Source organism: Chanos chanos, chromosome 5 (assembly GCF_902362185.1).
Source record: "Chanos chanos chromosome 5, fChaCha1.1, whole genome shotgun sequence".
NCBI classification, from domain to species: Eukaryota; Metazoa; Chordata; class Actinopteri; order Gonorynchiformes; family Chanidae; genus Chanos; species Chanos chanos.
The window spans coordinates 31,817,410-31,836,157 of record NC_044499.1 but is presented as its reverse complement, the minus strand read 5'-3'; the positions used below and the strand labels follow the sequence as shown (position 1 = coordinate 31,836,157).

At 43.8% G+C, this 18,748-nt stretch overlaps 1 protein-coding gene across 1 annotated transcript in view; it reads left to right on the top strand.

Moving 5' to 3' along the window:
- The first annotated feature begins 880 nt into the window (after nt 1-880).
- LOC115811714 (C-terminal-binding protein 2) overlaps nt 881-18,748 on the top strand; it is a 70,081-nt gene continuing 52,213 nt past the window's right edge. The window contains exon 1 of the mRNA XM_030774041.1: nt 881-960. The gene's annotated coding sequence lies outside the window, so the exon portion shown is untranslated. The remainder of the gene's footprint in view (nt 961-18,748) is intronic.

Sequence of the window (18,748 nt, the reverse complement as noted above, 5' to 3'; positions counted from 1 at the left end):
TATTACTGATAATTAATTTGTTCTTCATTTTAATGAGTCCGTTTCCTGTCAGTGAATAGGGAGCTTGGACTCTTAGTCATTTTGATAGGAATGACAGATTGAGTCATTAAACTTTAGCGTACAGGATGAGGTGTAGCCAGGCATTTCCGGTCAGGCAAATAAAACGCAATACCTACAGCCAGCTGTATGTTAGACAACATCCCTCCTCAAAATCTGTAACTGCCCAAAATGATGTTTTGTGTTCGGAAACAGGCCCATGGGTACCGGTTAAGAGACTATTACGTTGAATGTTTAACCTCCTATTGCTATCGACACATTCGGCGAAATAGAGAAACTAATTCTCCACTATATTAATACATCTGTTTAATCATCGTATAGTTACAGTATATGTTTTTCAGTTGCGGTCCAATTCGGGTTTGGACCGCTCTGTCCTCCCCTGTCACCATATGTAAGTCAATGGAGTTCGAATCGTGTGAGAGTAAGGGGGTTGATACATGTAGGGGGCGAGGCCGTTCCTTTTGCCTTTATGTCATTGGTTTAAACGACCCAACACCCCGCCTTGATTAAAAAAAGAGAGAGAGAGTGTGGGAGAGGTAGAGGGCGAGAGCAAGAGGAGGGAAAAAAACGCTTAAACATTTTCCTCCTACCAAAACCTTCAAACAGGGACGTTCACCACTCATAACAGTAACATCGTCTCATATGACCATCTTAGCCTACTTTCCATCTTAATAATTCGATTCGTTTTAGCGGCATTAGCGTCGGAATTGTTCGCTAACACAGAGTTACGCTGTCAGCGTTTGGATGCTTAAGTTTTTTTTTTTTTTTTGTAATTTGAAGGTGGACCAGCTGCCCTGAAAAGATCAAGAAATAGATAGGAAGCTTTCTGACGGAGCGGATGATGGTATTCTTGGGCGCTTGAAGGCTTTCTTTTTTAACTTGCAACAAACGTTACATATTAAGGTAAGAATGTATTCCATGCACTCCAAAACTGTACCGTATGTCTGTTCAGTATTCAATGTCGTTGTATTTACTTGTAGTAGTTTTTGTCTAATGTAACGCTTTCGGTGTGACCATGTGTTTTCGCCTCACTGCGCCACGAAGAAAGGGGACGAAGAGTAAATGGTTTTTTACTGAGGACATATTTGACCACGTTAAAGCCGTGTTCAGATGTCAGATTATTAGGTCGAAAGACCTGTTCTCGTCGTTTTACCTACGCAGCAGCCACAACCTAACGTTTATATCAAGTATTTCAAATGTCTGTTCTCTGTAGCAATGTTTTGAAATATGGGAAGTGCACAACAATTGTAGCTCATCACGGGCTTTGGCACGATGGTGCCCCTCTCAGAGAGACTCAAACCTACCGACTAGCCTCATCCGATTGTTTTCTCACCCGCACTTTCACAATTTCCGAATTAGTTATACCAGGGCGTTTCGTCTTAAGAATTGCACATTGCAGGCCTACCGAAGTTTATCCCATGTGTAATTCGTAGTATGGATCTATGGACTGTGTTTTACATAAATGACGCAGCGAGAGTCATCAACCCCCACATAAGTAGCCTCGTTTGTTTGAACAAGCCGTGTCACCATCAACCATTAGCTAGTTGTGTTATGTACCCCAAGTTATAAGGATGGTCCAGAGGGCGGCAGCTGGATGCCTTCTATAAGATTTTTGTGGGCGGAGTTCAGTGCTACAGTAGGTTGGTGGTAAAGTATGAACGGCAAAATGCATTACAAGGCTAAATCGCTTTTATTACGTCTGATTTATCTTCGATTTCGGTTGTCCATTAAAGTTGCTGTTACGTTATTTTTTGTTGTTTAAAGTTTCTATAACAAGTAAGTTAAATACGACCGTTCAAAACTGGATACGTTTTCAAGGGTTTGTATTTGGAAATTCTAATCACGTTTACTCCCGAGAATGTAACCACCTATCTTGTCCGACACAATGAATTCAAATAGACAATGCTCTCACCATCTTGAGCTCCCCTACCCCCAGGGTTTTGGCGGTCGACTTCTGGCCCTCGAGGGTGGCCAGCTCGAGGACTGTTCTCGACTTCTTTCACGTTGGCATTTACATTATGTTTTAAACATGCATTTCCGTACGTTGATTTTTTTTTTTTTAGCCGAGAGACTGAATTTAAACTATACATATGCAGATATTAAAACTGTTTACCTTCTTATTAAAAACTAAAATACGTTTACTTTTAGGAGCATGGAAAATTTAAGACAAGACAAGATTAAAAAAAAAACGTACAAGATTTACTGCACTTCTCACAAGTATTTGTTGGCCTTCAAGAATGTATCAGCGCTTTGACCTTTTACAGGAGGGTCACTGAGTGAGGTGATTTCAGTTTTAGATTGATTGATCAATGTTTCTGTGCTGAAAGGAGTCTATCCTTGGAATGAGCTTCTTTGTGTGCCAGGGAAAGTAAGGCGGGAGTGCCTGCCCTCGGGGAGGGCGGGAGATCTACAGATGTGTGCGGCCTGGACATCTGCTCTTTCTTTTCACCATTGTCAAGGAAACATTTAAGATGGTCAACAGCTCAGTGCAACAAAGAAGTCTTGTCAGAAAGACCCCATTAAGCTGCCGCAGTCACAAGTGCAGCTGAAAACATTTTTACCCATGATTCCTGCAAAAAGAATGACTCCTCTTTTTCACCCAGTCAGGTACAGTCATATTCATATCATAGACTGAAAGGAATCCAATTCATTTTGGCTGACATGAGACACAACCCCTCTCCCCAATGGCTTTTTTTCTCTTTCTCTCCATTGTCCGAGTAGCATTGAGCCCTTTCCTTTTTGGAAGTATTCATTATTGTGGAGCCCAAGTGGTGTGAGAAAAATGAAGTCAGGGTCTTTGGTTTGCACAGCGACCCAGCTCTGTTGGGTTTGGGGGGGTAGGGGGAGGGGTGGGGGTGGGGATGGAGGGGATGGATGGGTGGGCCAAAAGGAGCATAAGACAGCAGAAACGCGTGGTTGTAGCCTGCCTCGAAGGAAACTGAGCAGAGTTTGTCGTCTGCTCCTTGAAGTGCCTGCTCTCTCTCTCTCCCCCACTCTCTCTCTTGCTCGCATCCTTGACTGGCGTTTCTCAGCAGTGCTCTATCACTCAAGGCAATTGAACGAGGTGGAGGGGACCCTGGTTAGCCCCTGCAATACTGATTATCATCCATCATCATAGACTCTCTCTCTCTCTCTCTTTCTCTCTCTCTCTCTCTCAACAGGGTTAACAACGGGCTCCAGCTAAGCTCTGTGTTAAAAACTTCTTTCAGTGTGTGCCATTGCCACCGATTTACGGCTGCCCTTCGTGCACTGAAACCTATGGATGTATCAGCACCAAGGGGCCAGGCCCAGAAAAGAGACTGAGATTTCTCATTGAATGCAGACCTTGGTTTACAGTCTTAACTGGGGGAAAAAGGTCCCTTTGTCTAAACGGCTTGGCCTTGGAGTGAACTGTTGGTGGAAGTGAGGCACTGTTTGTTAGGTGACACGGGTTTGTGCTGGAGGTTTTGGGACTCATATCTACCATTGAGGGGGCGAATATTTTGAAGAGTGTTGTAAAATGATGGAGATTGTTATTCTTAGACAAAATTTGTTAAGGTGAATGGTAGGAAGAAATGTCATCTTTTTACAGTGCTCAACACCTTGCCCAATTGTGTCTTAATCTCAGCTAAAGACAGGCTAAAATGGATTATCAGACTTGAGATAATGAGCGAGCTGCACTAAGACATCAGAGCCTAAAAGTAGGCGGACTTGACTCAGCTGAATTGGCCCGCCTGGCACGTTGATGTCTCACACTGTTTCTTTGGATTGGTACAAGAAGGGAGGCCAATTTTTGAATGTGCGATTTTAATTGGTCTCCGTAGGCCGACTCTTATCTCCTGTCTTTTCCGTAGGTCTCTCAAAAGTGATGGAACATGGCAGGTTGGGGAGGCAGAAAATTCTCAAAAAGGCTGTTTTTGTTTTGTTTTTGTTTTTATTTTTCCATTATTCCACCCTCTCCAGATGAGACAGGATTGATTGGGTTGAGGGCATAGCTCATTTGTGGTGACACCTCTGTTAAACATTGAATTAATAGTGTAAACTGCTGAAGACAGCATGTTCTATCATAGGTCAGGCCTGCTGAAAGAAACAGAAAAAGGAAGAGAAAGGGAGTAAAAGGGGGTCAGGAGGGGGGTTGGGAGGTCCGGGCCTTCAGAGCCTGAGGACTACCTGCGGAAGAAACCAAAGTTCCAATTTGGAAGCTCAGTAACTTCTCTCCCCTCCCGTGCTCTTGTATCGCCCGCCTGAAGTGCCAACCAGTTTTGCTGTGCTCTGTTGATTAGTTATTGTGCTTTCAGACCTCAGGTCTCATCAGCTCAGCGTGAGTGAAAGACAGATAGTTGAACATATACTTACTGTTTGGTTTATCAAGGACTCATTACAGAAATTAGTCCTTGGTGAGAGGGAAACGGACTGAGGCTGGTGTTTGAATGTACAGCCTTATGAAGTGCGCTCATATCTTGATATTTGTTCTTCGTTTCTGCGACACAGTTCACTCGTCCATGTAGATAATTTAATTCACAGCAGTAGAGGATGCGCACGTATGTCTGCGTCTCAATGACAAAAGAGAGTGAGTGAGTGAGTGAGTGTGTCCTGGTGGAAGACTGAAGAGCATGTAATCAGTTTAAAACAAAACTCTAATCTCAGAACACACACTAAAGAAAGAGTACCACACACACACACCACTTGCTTAATGATCAAGCTCTAAGTCCAGTTCTGGGGTTAGCATCGTTATTTCATTCCAAACAGGGCGCGTGATATGCCTTTATATTAGTTTAAAGGCTTTAGAGCCTGTATTTGTAGCGCTGTACATTGTACATTTGTACTCTTGCCTGTGTAATTGTGGATTTGGCTTTGGCACTGTGTGACACTGGATGTATTGCATCGCAACAGCTCTGTTCTGACAGCGACGGGCATCTTAGCTATAACGTAGCATATATACGTTGCTCTAACAGTGTGGTAACTGCACATCACTCTGACTTTGGACAAGCCTGTTACGCGTCAATGCTGGCAGCTGACGTGATCATCAATTAATGGGATCGTGTTACGTGCAGCCTAACATTGTGACAGTTGTTACCTTGTTAGCTTGTTGAGTTAGGGCTTTCCTCACTTAAGTTGGCCCTGGCCTTGAATCTGTTTAAAAGGCAGGAGGGCTGGCGAAACAGGGCTACAGTTTCACTTATTAATTATTTTCCACTATTTTAATTATTTTTACAACTTAATAATCTCCTTTACTCAGTATTAATTGATGTGCTCCTGGATTCCTGCTCTTGTAATCCACCAGCGGTTCCTCAAAGGCAAAAAACACAAAAGCTTTTTATTATCTTAAGTCTCTTTTGGGATGTCGTAAAAAAAAAAAAAAGCTATTGTATGGAGCCGTCTGAAATGGACGGAAGTGAAATGCAATTACAACATCTCATCAGACAGAAAGAAGAGCGTACTGAAAAACTACATTGTTCTAGCCTTTGTCAGGCTGTCAGTCTGGCTACATGAGATGATGCTTGGATTGGCTTTTATTAAGCTTCCTGCAGGAAAAAGCAATGCAATACCGGTCTGAAGGTTAAGCTTGTCTGTGTGTGAACGTGTTTGGAGGATAGAACTAATTTTCAATCACTGTGTTGCAGGAGATATTATGTTTTTTAGGAGCTAGTGAGATCGGAGTGTGAGGAGTTTTCTAATTTTAAGGCATTGAAAACTGAGACACTGATTCAACTCTTTAATGTTGCACTGGACAGCTAGTGTTAGACCTCTGTTCATCATTGGCACACGCACACACACACACACACACACACTCTCTGGGGGTTATGAGGCAACATTGTAGTACACAGAGTACACGGTTTATTTAACTTTGTTGGACTGCCGTGAAGTCTCAAGTTTGATTACTTGCCACAGATTTTGCCCTAGGCCATTGCACATCAGTGCATCATTTTAATATGTTTCCTTCCTGTGTCCACTTTAATATTCTTCTCCAATCGATGAGCTGGGTACTTACTTATTGGCCTGAGCAGTGTTAAATTTGAATGGTGGTATTTAAAGGGGTGTCATGAAATTAAAATACGCATCAATAAGCAGGAACGATTTTTATGTGTGTGACATAATAGACAATATGATGAGGAATCCATGCCATCTTACTGGTTTAACACAGGCAAGGTGATAGAAGACGCTGGAGGATCAGTCTTTTTTTTTTTTTTTTTTTTTGCCTTTCTGTCTTTGTGTTTGTTTAGGTGCCCCCCCCCCCCCCCCCCCCCCGCGCTCACCTCGACAAGTTTTCTCATGTTTGGCGCAGAGATGGACAGGGAGAAAATTAATAACATGCAAATGAACTGGCAGGTGTTGGCCGCCACGTAGCGTGCCGTTTCACAAAGCGGGAAGCTGTGCTATAACAACTCTTACCATGGGCACCAGTGTCTCTTATCTATGCGCATGCACACACACACACACACACACACACACACACACACACACACACACAGTGTGGGGGGCTGTAAAATGATAATTTTTGTCTTCATAAATGTTTAGATTGTGGACAGACTATTGCAGGATAACATCATGACCCTGTCTAAGGTTGATCTCTCATGTGTGTGATTTCTTATTGGAGGAGTCTCTGGTTCTTGTGATGTCTTATTGGACGGCAGGGCAGTGGCCTGTCAGGTCCTCTGACTGCTTCACCGTCTTGCTGAATGTGAATTGGGTCCGTTCATGCCGGCTGATCCCTACTTCCGTGGGGAAATAACAGTTATCTGATGCCGAGGCCACCCTGAAAGTCCTCCCTCGCCCAATGTCCTGCCTCTTACACGCCGGAGCATCTCAGCCCGCTGATGCTGTCAGATTTGCGCTTGCCATGTACCCTGGAGGCGGACCACCTTTCCCTCCTTGCACAGCTCACATCCAACATCCCCTGTTTCTAACATCTCTAAACATTGCTCCTGGATGGGTTTGGGCTGGGGGTAGGGGTGGGGGTTGTTTGGTCAGGTGAGCCAAATCAGTACAAACCTTCTCTCTATGCATGGCCCCAGCATGGGGCCTAGCAGTTTGATTTTTAACTTCCCCTGCTGCCCAAGGCAGAGTCTGCCGTATAGCTGAGGATGCAGGAGTGTTGTTTTTTTGGGGGGAAAATGAGTGCAGATGCCTGTTGTAAGGGCCAGAGCTGAAGCTGATGGCATTACGGACTGACTGTGTGAGAGATGTTTATGGCCTCAGCACCATTCAAATGAGCTTCCCCCCAACTGATGTCTAATGAACGCCTACCTGGAGAGCAGGTTGTCTTGTGATCTGTCTCGTGCTAAATTGCGTGTCATTTTCATCCAAACGAGCCCTAATTGCTCCTGGTGGTGGGCAGGAGGGCGGAGGAGGGGAAGCTGGGCACGGGCAGAATGAGTTTGGCGTAACTTGGCAAGGTGACTGGCTAATGCTCACATTATCGGATCTGTTTGTTTATGGCCTGTTGATGGAGTCGCAGCAGTTTAACTAGAGTGAGAATTTGTCTGTTCTCTCTCTCTCTCTCTCTCTCTCTCTCTCTTTGCACCATGGCCTTCATGGTAATTTTAAACCTTCCCCAGATGTCCCTCACAATCGAGTTGAATTGAGAAACAAATCTTTAACCACACCACATATTCTCCTCACTCATCATCTTTATCACATATTATTGATCTAAAACCTTCTGACAACTTTCAGCCACAACAATTTTAGCATCTTAAAATCTAAAAAAAAAGAAAAGTAAAGAAAGAAAACGAAAAGGCACACAAAGCGAGGGCGACCGGACACTGCAGACAGACTTGGAGAAGAATGTTTTGGGAAAACTGCAGACAATGTGCCATCTGCACCCGGCAGGGTGTGAGAGTGACACTCGACCACTGCTGGGAGCAGCTATTGCATTGTTATTAAATGGCTGCTACCACACAGTCAGCCATATTAAAGCTGTGATGCCTGCTTTTATAAAAATGGACTGGGAGGAGAGAAAGATCGAGAAAATGAGACACCAAAAAAAAAAAAAAGAAGGGGGGGGGGAGAAACCCTTCCACCAGCAAGCACAGTCTCTTGGCCATGCTGTCACAGGCTGTAGTTTCAATAGCGTAGATTAGATAGCAACACAAACTTCAAGCCAAAAAAAAAAAAAAGGCAACACACACAAAAACGAGGGTTTTTTTCCTCTGTCCTTTGATGCCCCCTCCCCCCCCCCTTTCTCCTTCCTCTCCATCTCCACCCAACTCCTCCTCTGGTTGTCTGGGTGATTTGGCATTGTGTAGTTCAGTTCAGTGGCAGGGATTTGGGCTTTTTTTTTTTGGAGTGTGTGTTTGAGGAAAGACAGATTTTAAGGCCATTGATGTAAACCCTCTGGGAGATGTTTTTCTAGGTGAAGCTCAGCTGTGTGCTGGCTGTCTTCTCACACTCACAGGAACTCAGTCCCTCTGCGTTCCTTTTTTAAAAAACATCTCTTTTTTTTTTTCTCTTTAAACAGGAATATGTTTTTGTTAAGCATATTGCTCCCCAGTGATGCTTTGTACTCGGAACTGGATTCCACAGCAGTTATTACAAAGGAAGTGTAAACATGCCCCACATGTGTGTTAAGTCCTTAGGGCTTTGGCAAATCTGAAGACATGTCTACGTCTTTTCTGACAGCCACTAAACATGGCCTTTTCTTGATTTACTAAACTCTTGGTTGCTTTGTGAGTTTGGGCAGTGGTAGTGAGATCTTTTTCTGCATTTAGTGGATGTCTTTATACGATCACTGATGATTGAACTGTTTTCGTCTGTAGAGAGCTGTGCAGTCCTGGATGCAGTTTCCTCCCTTTTCCTTGTCACATGCTGTGAGCGTGTGGGTTTGTCCATTTTGGAAGGAAAGAAAAAGAAAACAGGAGCATAACAAATCTACTAACAGCTCAGTTATAGAGGAAGTGGCAGTGAAGTGGCTTGCTCCAATCGCTTTCCACGCTCTTGTCTGGTTAAAGAGCAGGAGAGAAGAGGCAGAGAGAGAGAGAGAGAGTGTATGTCCATAAATATGCACGCGGAAGCTCCGTCGCCTCGCTCCGCGAAAGTTTCCGAAAGAGCCAGCTTTGTGGGGAGCCGTCATCCCGCCTGACGAAACCTGACATTTCCAAAGGTCTACGTAGAGGATTTGTTTGTGACAGCTTCAAATTACAGTGTGGGAGAGAAGAGAAGCGAAGAGAACACAGAGAGAGAGAGAGAGAGAGAGAGGCAGAGGAGGAGAGAAAGGAAAGGAAGGAAGAAAATGGCTCCTGCCCATTTAAAAGTCACTTTAGTAGTGCAAATGCATTGTGCCTTTTTTTCCCCTCTCTTTTTTTCTTTCTTTCTCTTTTTTTTTCATTGGTGGAGACTGTCCTGAGGCTGCTCTGGTATGGCTCTGGAGAGAAGCCAGATTCTGAGGGAGGGGAAAGGGAAAAAAAAAAAAAAAAAAGACTGGCCACATTCAGACAGCCAGTGCTTTAGTCAAAGAGAGTGACAGGCAGAGATAGCAGTGAAGAGGACATTCTCTTATTCATTCAACAGGGATTTCAGATTCTCATCGACCTCGTTGATAATTAAGATTATTCTAGCCACTGGAGTAAATGCTGCCTTTTTTGGAGCCTCTGTCTATTATGTGCTTGATCCAAACCCCCCCACCCCCTTCCCCCATCTCACAGAACACAAGAGCCAACCATAAAATACGACCTGTGGTGATGGCTGTCAGCTTAAAATTTGCGCGTGTGTGTGTGTGTGTGTGTGTGTGTGTGTGTGTGTGTGTGTGTGTGTGTGTAAGTAGACTGTGATTTTACTGTAAATCTTTTGGAGTTTTTTTTCCTTATGTAATAATGCAATTTTCCAGCCTGCTATTCTTTGTCAGCACTCAATCCACCTTTAAGACTGAACAGAGGTCCAGCAGCTGACCTTTTGAAAATGACGTTGGCCTAAATTGTACATGATTTTTTTCCCCGATTAGCGCTGAATTACTCTCATCCTGAAAATAACGTTCTTCTTCTTCTTCTTCTTCTTCTTCTTGTTCTCAAGGCTGTGTATAGCCTTTTGTTTGTCTATCTATCTATCTATCTATCTATCTATCTAGCTAGCTAGCTAGCTAGCTAGCTATATACACACGCACATATATAGACATATATATATGTATATTGTCAGGCTAAACCAGAGTCTTTCTTGGGATAGGTGCTTAGTCTTTCTCTACCTTAAAATCAGTGATGATTTTCTTTTCACATTCAGTTATGCCTGTCACACTCAAACAGGTTCTTACAGACACTAGTGCTGTATGAGATCTGCCTACTACAAACATGACGTCTATCTCAAGCAAACGCCTTTTCCTTAATTACTCAAACGCATGGGACAAATACAGCAAGCTGCCGTCCTGACTAATGGTGCAATTACATCATTCATTACACTTAAAATATGAATGAAGTGATAACGAGCTTCTTGGTGTAAGGATTTGGCGGTGTAGTTTGTTAAATATTAACCCAAAGCAAAGCTCTGAATTTTCAGGCGGGGCTGCCAGTGTTAAGCGAGAAAAAGGGAGTGACATTTTCCTAAAACTGACTGTCAGCTGTCAAATAAGATTAACAGCAGGAATATTTTCTTCACTGCTTCTGCGTACTCAGCTTTGTTTTGTTTTGTACTGGGGGAAAAAAGGAGAAATTATGTCATGGCTCAGATACTGAGTAATGCTGCATCTGTGTGTGTGTGTGTGTGTGTGTGTGTGTGTGTGTGTGTTTGTTTAGATAGATATCTAACTTGTTAGGACAAGATATCTGCCAAAGACATGGACAGGCAATCAAAACACGGACCCGTCGAACCTTGGACACACCCTCTTTCAGAGAAATGGCTTGTTTGTTTCTCTCTCTCTCTCTCTCTCTCTCTCTCTCTCTCTCTCTCTCTCTCTCTCTCTATTTGCGTGTGTAAACTGAGTAGACAGCCCTATCAGCTGATGTGAATTCTTTTCACCAGGGTTGCATTCATATGTTGTAACAAATCAGGTAATGGAGCAGTGTTTTTACCCAGCTCGCCCACTCTCCGCCCTGGCCGTTTCTGTCTGGTGTGCAACGCTCGTTCCTGACATTTTCCGCTTCTCTCTTTATCCTGTGCACTGCTGTGACTGGCCATTGTGGTGACTTGTGCTACCCTTTTAGCTTTAGCACCTCCATGGACATTTGTGTCACTCAGCCTGGGTCTTTTGTGGGTTTTTTTTTTTGTTTGTTTTTGGTGTACCACTGAGTCCTGTTTGAAGCACTGTTTAGGCGGTGTTTGGGATCTGCATATTTGCTTGACTCTCTAGCCAAACTGGGCTTTTTTTTCCCTTTTTTTCTTCCCTTCCACCCCAGAAAACGCTGCAGTCAGATATCCTTCTGAAGGCCTGCTTAGTATCGGGGATTCTTCCAGGACAAAAAAAAAAAAGGTTTTTTTTTTTGCATGTCTCTCTCCTCATTTTCTCTTGGCTCCAGCAAAATATCTGCAGGTTACTTCAGACACTGTATTGTCAAGAGTGCTTATGCTGGAAAAGTGCTGAAAACTGAATATTTTAACAAGCTATACCTACAGGATTTCTCAAAACTCCTTGACTCTCAACTCCCTGAAGCAGGAAAGCTTTGCATATATTTTTACTTTTATCTGGATCAGACCAAATCAGACGTCCCCCGAAAAAGAGGAGTTGGACAAGATGCTTTGGTTTGAAAAGAAAAAAAAAACGTCTTCACTATCAGTATTCAGCACAGAATCACTTACTAAAAACACTGAAACCAGTCAGACAGTTGAAAGTGGTCTAACACTGGGAATGTTCAACTAAAGAAGGTTATGACTGACCCCAGTCCAGTAGCAGGGCTGCATGTTTTGTGATTATGCCAACAAAGTCCATGTACTGATGGAAGGATGGCAAAGAAACGGTGACCATCATTAGAGTCTTTTCCTCCACCTTTTTTCTGAAACACTTCTTTTAGACACTTGAATTAAATAGATGGAGCTCTGATTAGATCATGGAAGGCGAAAATAGGTATATCACTTTTTTTTTTTTTTTCCCCCCAAAAAAATATTTTAAGGTCTGTATCTTTTATAGGTACCTGCTCAAAAATGTGTAGTTTTTAGGGATTGAGGGATGGCAGTAACAATAATTTTATTTTTCTAAATAAATGGCTTGTATTTTTACTTAACTTACCGATCAAACAAAGCTTTTTTCTCCGAGTTTGTGTAGCATGAAAGCAACTGCAACCACAACTCAGTTGCGTTTTCATGAGAGATGGATCATTTGAAGTGCAACACGTGAATTCACTTTTGTAGGTAAACAAAGCAGTGAGACCTAGATACTTGCTTGCTAGAGATCGTACTTAAAAGAATGCATGATGTAGCCTAAGCCACAGCAAAGGGTTTTTTTGGGTTTTTTTGTGGTATATGACTGAAGTGGGGGGGGGGGTGTCTGTTTTGTGTCTTTCTTTTTTCTTGTTTGAGAAAGACATGCTCTGTATGTTTCAAAGAGAACCCATTATCTGTCATGGAATCTTTGTAAACATGAGGCTCATGGAAAGGAAGACAGGTTTTTAAAAGTACTATGAAAAAACAAACAAACTTGTCTTCTCAGAGTGGTGTGGTCTCTGGGTATTCTCCAGGTAACTGCAGGCAGAACACATTTTATGACTGTGCTAAGTAACACACGGCTTAGAATTTACAGGGTTTTTTTTTTTTTTTTATGAGACAGTTTCTGTGCATGATGTGAACATTACATCCCGCTGTTCACTGGGCTTAAGGTTTCGGAGTGGGAGTGGGGGGTTTCTGTGGGGGCTTGGCCGCAGTGCCCTATTGTGAAATGCGAGCAGTCAGTTCCATTAGAGCCTGGACTGGTAGACGCTGGAAGAGGGAAAAACACAGAAGTCTTGGCTGTGCCACCCAGGGGTTGATCCCATGGGATTGGCCGGATTTAAAAGGGCCAATCCATCCAGGAACACTGCCATCCACTTGGATCAGCACCGTCAAGGCCAGGTTAGGGGATGTAGAACTCCACATGTAGTCACTCCATAGCTCCTCTCCTCAGGCAGGGTGGGTTTTTTTTTGTTTGTTTTTTGTTTTTTTTTTCTTTTTTTAATTAACCATCTCTTTTTTGCTTTGACTTAATTCCAAAACAGGTAGGGTGTAAGCTACAGGTGTCTTGCTGGCCCACCAGCTTGTCACAAAGCAGCCTGGCTGTGTGCACTTACACCGTTCGTTGTTTTACTAACCTTATACCCTCTGAGTGCCCTGATATCTGAACAGGACTGTGATTGTATCTCCCTGGGCTACGTTGCCTGCTACCATATGTGGAGATGGCCGCAGTCTATTTGATGAGAGTTGTGGAGCACAAAACCTACAGCTATGAATACAGACTCACATCAGTAAACATCCGACACTTCTGTAGCCTCCTCTATGTTAAATTCATCTGCCTGGTTCCTGTTCCACTGAGAAGAAGGGAAAGCTGGTGGTTAAAAAAAAAAAAAGAAAAAAAAGCAGTACGTGGTTTGCGTGATTATGAACCAAGACGTCTGGTGTATCCAAGCATCTGTAGGGTTGTTGCTTTTTACTTGAAAATTGGAATCTGTAAAATAGTGAAATGATTTTTTTTTTCTGATCACAGCCACATCCTGTGGAGTTGAAGAATTAGATGTTTTGTGAGTTTTAATTGCAGTTTAATGCACCAGCTGGGTGTATTTCGCTAAGATCGCTGCATTCTGATGTGTTTCTAGAAATGAATATGTATCTTCCAGGCAGATTGGTGTAACTGGCAAAGCCTTTTGCAACTGATTACTGTCCAAGGTGTCAAATATGCTTCATAGGGTGTTGTAGATGCTGGGGTCTTGATTCTCGGAGATTGGCTCTTGGTCTCTAGAGATGAACCAGTTCTGTCACGGGGGAGGGGAAAAAAAAAAACCCAAACTGTTCAAACCGATGGACTAACTGAAAAAGTGTTCACTCTTCTTTGGCCCAGAGTCTTGAGATGCTTCAAGCTCCTTCTGCAATTAAATCTCACAGCTGCCAAGGCCTCGGTCCCACTGGCTGTTATTGTTCCTTCTCGGTAATCTACCGCTGGGAAATTGATTTGTTTGTTGGATGCACATGCAGAAGTCTGTTCATGAAAAATGGATAAATGTCATCGTGTCAGCCTCCTGTAACGATAAGGACAAATAAAGGGACGCCGCTGTAAGCCCTGTGAAATCTGTGCTGCGTTTGTCAGAGAAAACCGAGACACGGGGATGACGTATCTATTCCCTCTCTCTCCAACTCTCTCTCTCACTCACTCTCTGCATGCATGACGACCACGACGGACAGGGATGATCCGGTTGGCGTCCTGAGCGACGAGCCGTAGAGTCAGAGGTGGTTAGCCATCCTCTAAGAAAACTTGAAGCAAAGCTTGAAACACCCTCTTGGGCCTGGTTGTTATTTTGGCTGTGCATGGTCTTGACCCCCCTCCCCAACCCCATCCTCATTTTATGTGCTTTGCATAAAATCAGGCCTGGCTGACTGTCAGAGTAGCTCTCTGTAATTAACCTTCCCTGGCCTGAAATGAAGGCCCCTCTGAAAGCATTCATTAACCTGTGCTGGAGAGAGAGGCAGCCATTGTCCTCTTGGCCCCCCCTGCAGCCCGGTATAACCCAGGAAAATGCCTTTCATTTCTCACCTCCGAGAAAGGACGAAAACAGGCACAGATGGGACTACAATGAAAGGCTTAGCGGAGCCACAGGACGAAGTGGCTTCGTGATCTGTCTCTTCTGGAGCATTGTTGAACTGAATCAGGGTTAAGGGAGGTGGAGAGAGGAGGTACAATGGGGACATCTAAATATCTCCTTTCCCACTAATAACTGTCAGCAACAGTTACACATACTTTCATACTTTCATTGCAGACAATCTTTTTCTTTTTTTACTATCTGTTTTGTTGAAAATGGAACCGTTTTTAAAATAGTGCTTGTATCCTTGAAAATTTTGAATGAGCCATAGTTCTGTCAGTTTGTTAAACAGTGTTTTTCTCAGACTCAGTGCCATGGGATTAGTAACTGGTGATGGTGCAGAATGCGAAAAACTGGAGCGAATGAGACGTGACGTCAAGAGAGTGTGAGAGTTGGTCAAGCCTCAGCATGCTGCCAATCAGATCTGTGCAGTGGGAATTGCCTGAAGACTGTTGTACACAGCGCTGCAGTTACAGAGCTCTCAAATAACGAACGCCTTGCCTAGCTGTAGCCGTAATTGCTCAGAACTGCGGCTGTCGGCTACATGAAAGCGATGAAAGAGATTTGCTGCTGTCTTTCGAACCTCTTCGGATCTCTGTGTGTTTGGGTCCTCTTACTTTGAATAGCCGTAACAAAGAGTGGCATATCCTTATTGTTCACTCGCGTTTATCTCCAGAGCCTAGTGGTCATTATACCATAGACCGTCTGAGGTCTTTCTGAACCCACTGAGCATGAAGTGTGAGAGAGCTCCTAAATCAGTGGCATCGTCCACCATCCGAAATCTGGTGAAGGGCTAGTGGGAGGCTTTGGTTCTCTGTGGAGACTGTGGATTGTGTTCCTTGAAACCTAACCTTATGCACATAGTGATTAAAGAAGAGGACGTTCTGAGAAGGGAGCAGCTGGTGCTGGGGAAGCCATCGATTTCATTGAGGCTTAACATTACTGTGGCTGTCTTGTGAGGGTTGTTTCATGGCTTCCTTCATGGCTTGCTCAGTTACACGCCTGTTCTCTTGGTCAGTGTAGTCTTTCTTGGATGGAGTCTACAGAGCAACGTCCAGAAAGATGGCTATTCTCACATATAGTTGGTCAGAGACCAATGTGAGGTTGTGTTGTCTTCAGAATACAGCACTGTTGATTTGTCAGGAGAGAAGAAAAGTAACTGTTTCTCCCTCAGAACGTCTGTCATTTTACGGGACAGACAAAGAGCTCTTGTCATTGACTCTGACTGGACTTGGGATGTATGAGGAGAAGCACAGTGGATCTAGTTGTTTATTTGCATCATATGTTGAATTGTTTGAATGATGTATATAGTTGACTATGTGCACAGTGACCACTGGCTCCGATGTCCACTATTTGCTCTCTGCATTGAAATTTTTATTTTTTTTTTTTTTTACATTAAGTATTGACAATTTGTTTTTCAGAGCAACAGGTACATTTTTGAGTGCTTCTTGAATGGGGGAAACACACACACACACACACACACACACACACACAAAATCGTATACTGGCCCATGCAAATTATTGAGTGGAGATAGATCAAGGGATCCAAACTGCCCCGTGTGAAGTTGATTCTGTCTCTTTCATTTTCCAGTAACAGGGGTGTTCTTTCTCTGTCTGTACATTACCCATCAGTGCTTTTAATATCCACATAGAGATATTAAAAATGTAGTAGGCTGTCAACATGTGAGTCAGTGTGTGGAACAGGGCTTAACCATCAGTAGAGAAACCAATGCTGCCATGCCGCCGGGCTCCCCAGACCTTTCCCGCCTCTCTGCCCTCTGAGCACGGTGATGATGACGAGTCTCATTTTTCCGGCTTATTAAAACTCCATGAAAGATTGGTGGATCCCAGAGAAGATAGAACTAGCTGGCAAGTATTTTTTTTTTTTCTAAATGAATGATTTGTTAATACACCACCCGGTTTTCAAAGGGGGTCACTGAGCTTTGATCTTCTGCTGCTTTGAAATAGTTTGAAGAGGAGGGGGTGGAAGCTGGGAGGTAGGCATTGGAGATGGGGTATACCATATCAGAGAAGGTGGAAGAAGGAGAACCTCAGTGGTGAGGTGGTGATGTAGCAACCAGAGGCCACACCCAGATTTCTTCATATTGGAATTCTGAACTCCAACCGAACCCCCCCCCCCAGACCGATCAGCCATGTTAACTCCAGTGACTAGTAAAGGGGCAAGCGGCTCCTTCAGTTTCCAATGTAGGGAGCTCTCAGCATGGCAGGGAGAATTGCCTGCTGTAAATCTGTCTTGGAACTCTTTTTCTTTTGGAGGAGGAGTGTTTTGAGTGAGTGAGTGAGTAAGTGAGTGAGAGCTTGTTCTCTGGTGTCAGAGAAAGCTCCCTCTTTTTTCTTTTCACTGTTCCTCACCCACTTAGCTGTGCTTTATGTCTCTAGCACTCTGGGGAAAAAAAGTGATTTAAACTCAAAAGAAGTGATGTGGAGCGGTGTATGTAATTTCTGAGAGTGTATCAACCAGTTAAAACCGCTCTTTTTCTCTTCTCTTTCTCCCCCTATGGAAGCACTCATCTCATTGTCTCAGAAGTATGCACATCTGACACTGTTAAAGGAACAAGATCAGCTGTTGCTTTTTAAAGAGCAGAAGGCATGGGTTTCCTTTATGGGTTTTTTTATTGATTGTGGGATTAATATGGAGTTCTTGTTTCAGTTTCAAGGTTTGCTTTGTTTTTGGTAGAGATCTCCCTTGATTAATGACTACAATTTTGACATTAATTGTGGAGGACTGTTGTTTTTGTAACACACACACACACACACACGTAGCTACACTCTTGTTCGATCAGAATAGTAAACACTGAGAGTTAATGCTCCCACAGTCCCTATTGCTGGACTCTTAATGAGTCCCAGTAGGTGTGTGTGTGTGTGTCTTTTTTTTTTTATGCTTTTGTATTTTTTCCCCCCTTATTTGACATGCTTCGCTTGGGTTGCCTATCATTTGGCAGACCTCAAACCCTTAACATGATGCTCTAATGAACAGGCAGAGAGGTGCTGAAGAGAAAGCAGCACTAAACTCCAACCTTGCGTTGCAATTAGCCGGCAATGCATCCATCAATCTTCAGAAGTTTACGGGAAACGTCGGCGATGTGTGAACAGTAATGCCTTGGAATACAGAGTGTTTGTAGATCAAGGCCCTTTTCTGAGGAGGGTTTGATTACAGGTGGACTTGTCAATTAACATGCAAGTGCTCAGGGCACTGAGGGGTGGGACAGGATATCTTTTGGATTCTCTTGGTCGAGAGGCGCATATGATGAAGTGTAAATGGAGACCTGTACGATACGCTGTTCAGTCTCTTATTCCGCCGGCTGGTGTTTTGAGCTGCGGATATGAAATTGGATCTTTACATAAGGGAGAGGGCGGACTGGAGCGATCTGCGCAGGGGTTGTTTATGAAGGTAATAAACGCTCTCCAGGGCCTCACCTGACAGCTGCTGTCCCATTTGACCTAAGCTTTCATTTACTGGCCGTCCCACACACCTGCCTTACCTCTCTGCTGATGGAGCAGGGCCGTTTCTGATAGCACCGTTCTGATAGCACCTTTTGAGGAACCTCTGTAATAAGCTAATTTCAGTGCCTTTTGTTTTTTCTCTGCCCATACCCCCATACACCCCCTCACTCCGTCTCACCGTTGCCTTTTAACGGTTATAAACACACTGTAATTAAAATCCCAACTCAATTAGCCCATATCCTTGACCTTTGTTGGCGAGTAAAGGCTTTCTATCTTAACTGAAATGCAATTACTGTGGCCATTCTTTCCTATCTGGTTCTTTCATCTGCAGTTCTCAGGCATTGGAGCATGTGTGGTAAACACAGAAAGGCCCCGTCCTCTTATGGACACCCCCCCCACCCCGTGCCACTGATGGCTTTATTCATACAGCGTCCATTCCTCCGGGCCATCGCGAATGAGCTAGTTTCCCGGAACACTGCGGTTAGACCAATCAGCCGCTTAAACCGCGTTGTTAGCGTTTCCGTAGCCTCCGCGCAACTAAGACTTGCTAATATGTTGGCGACATCAGA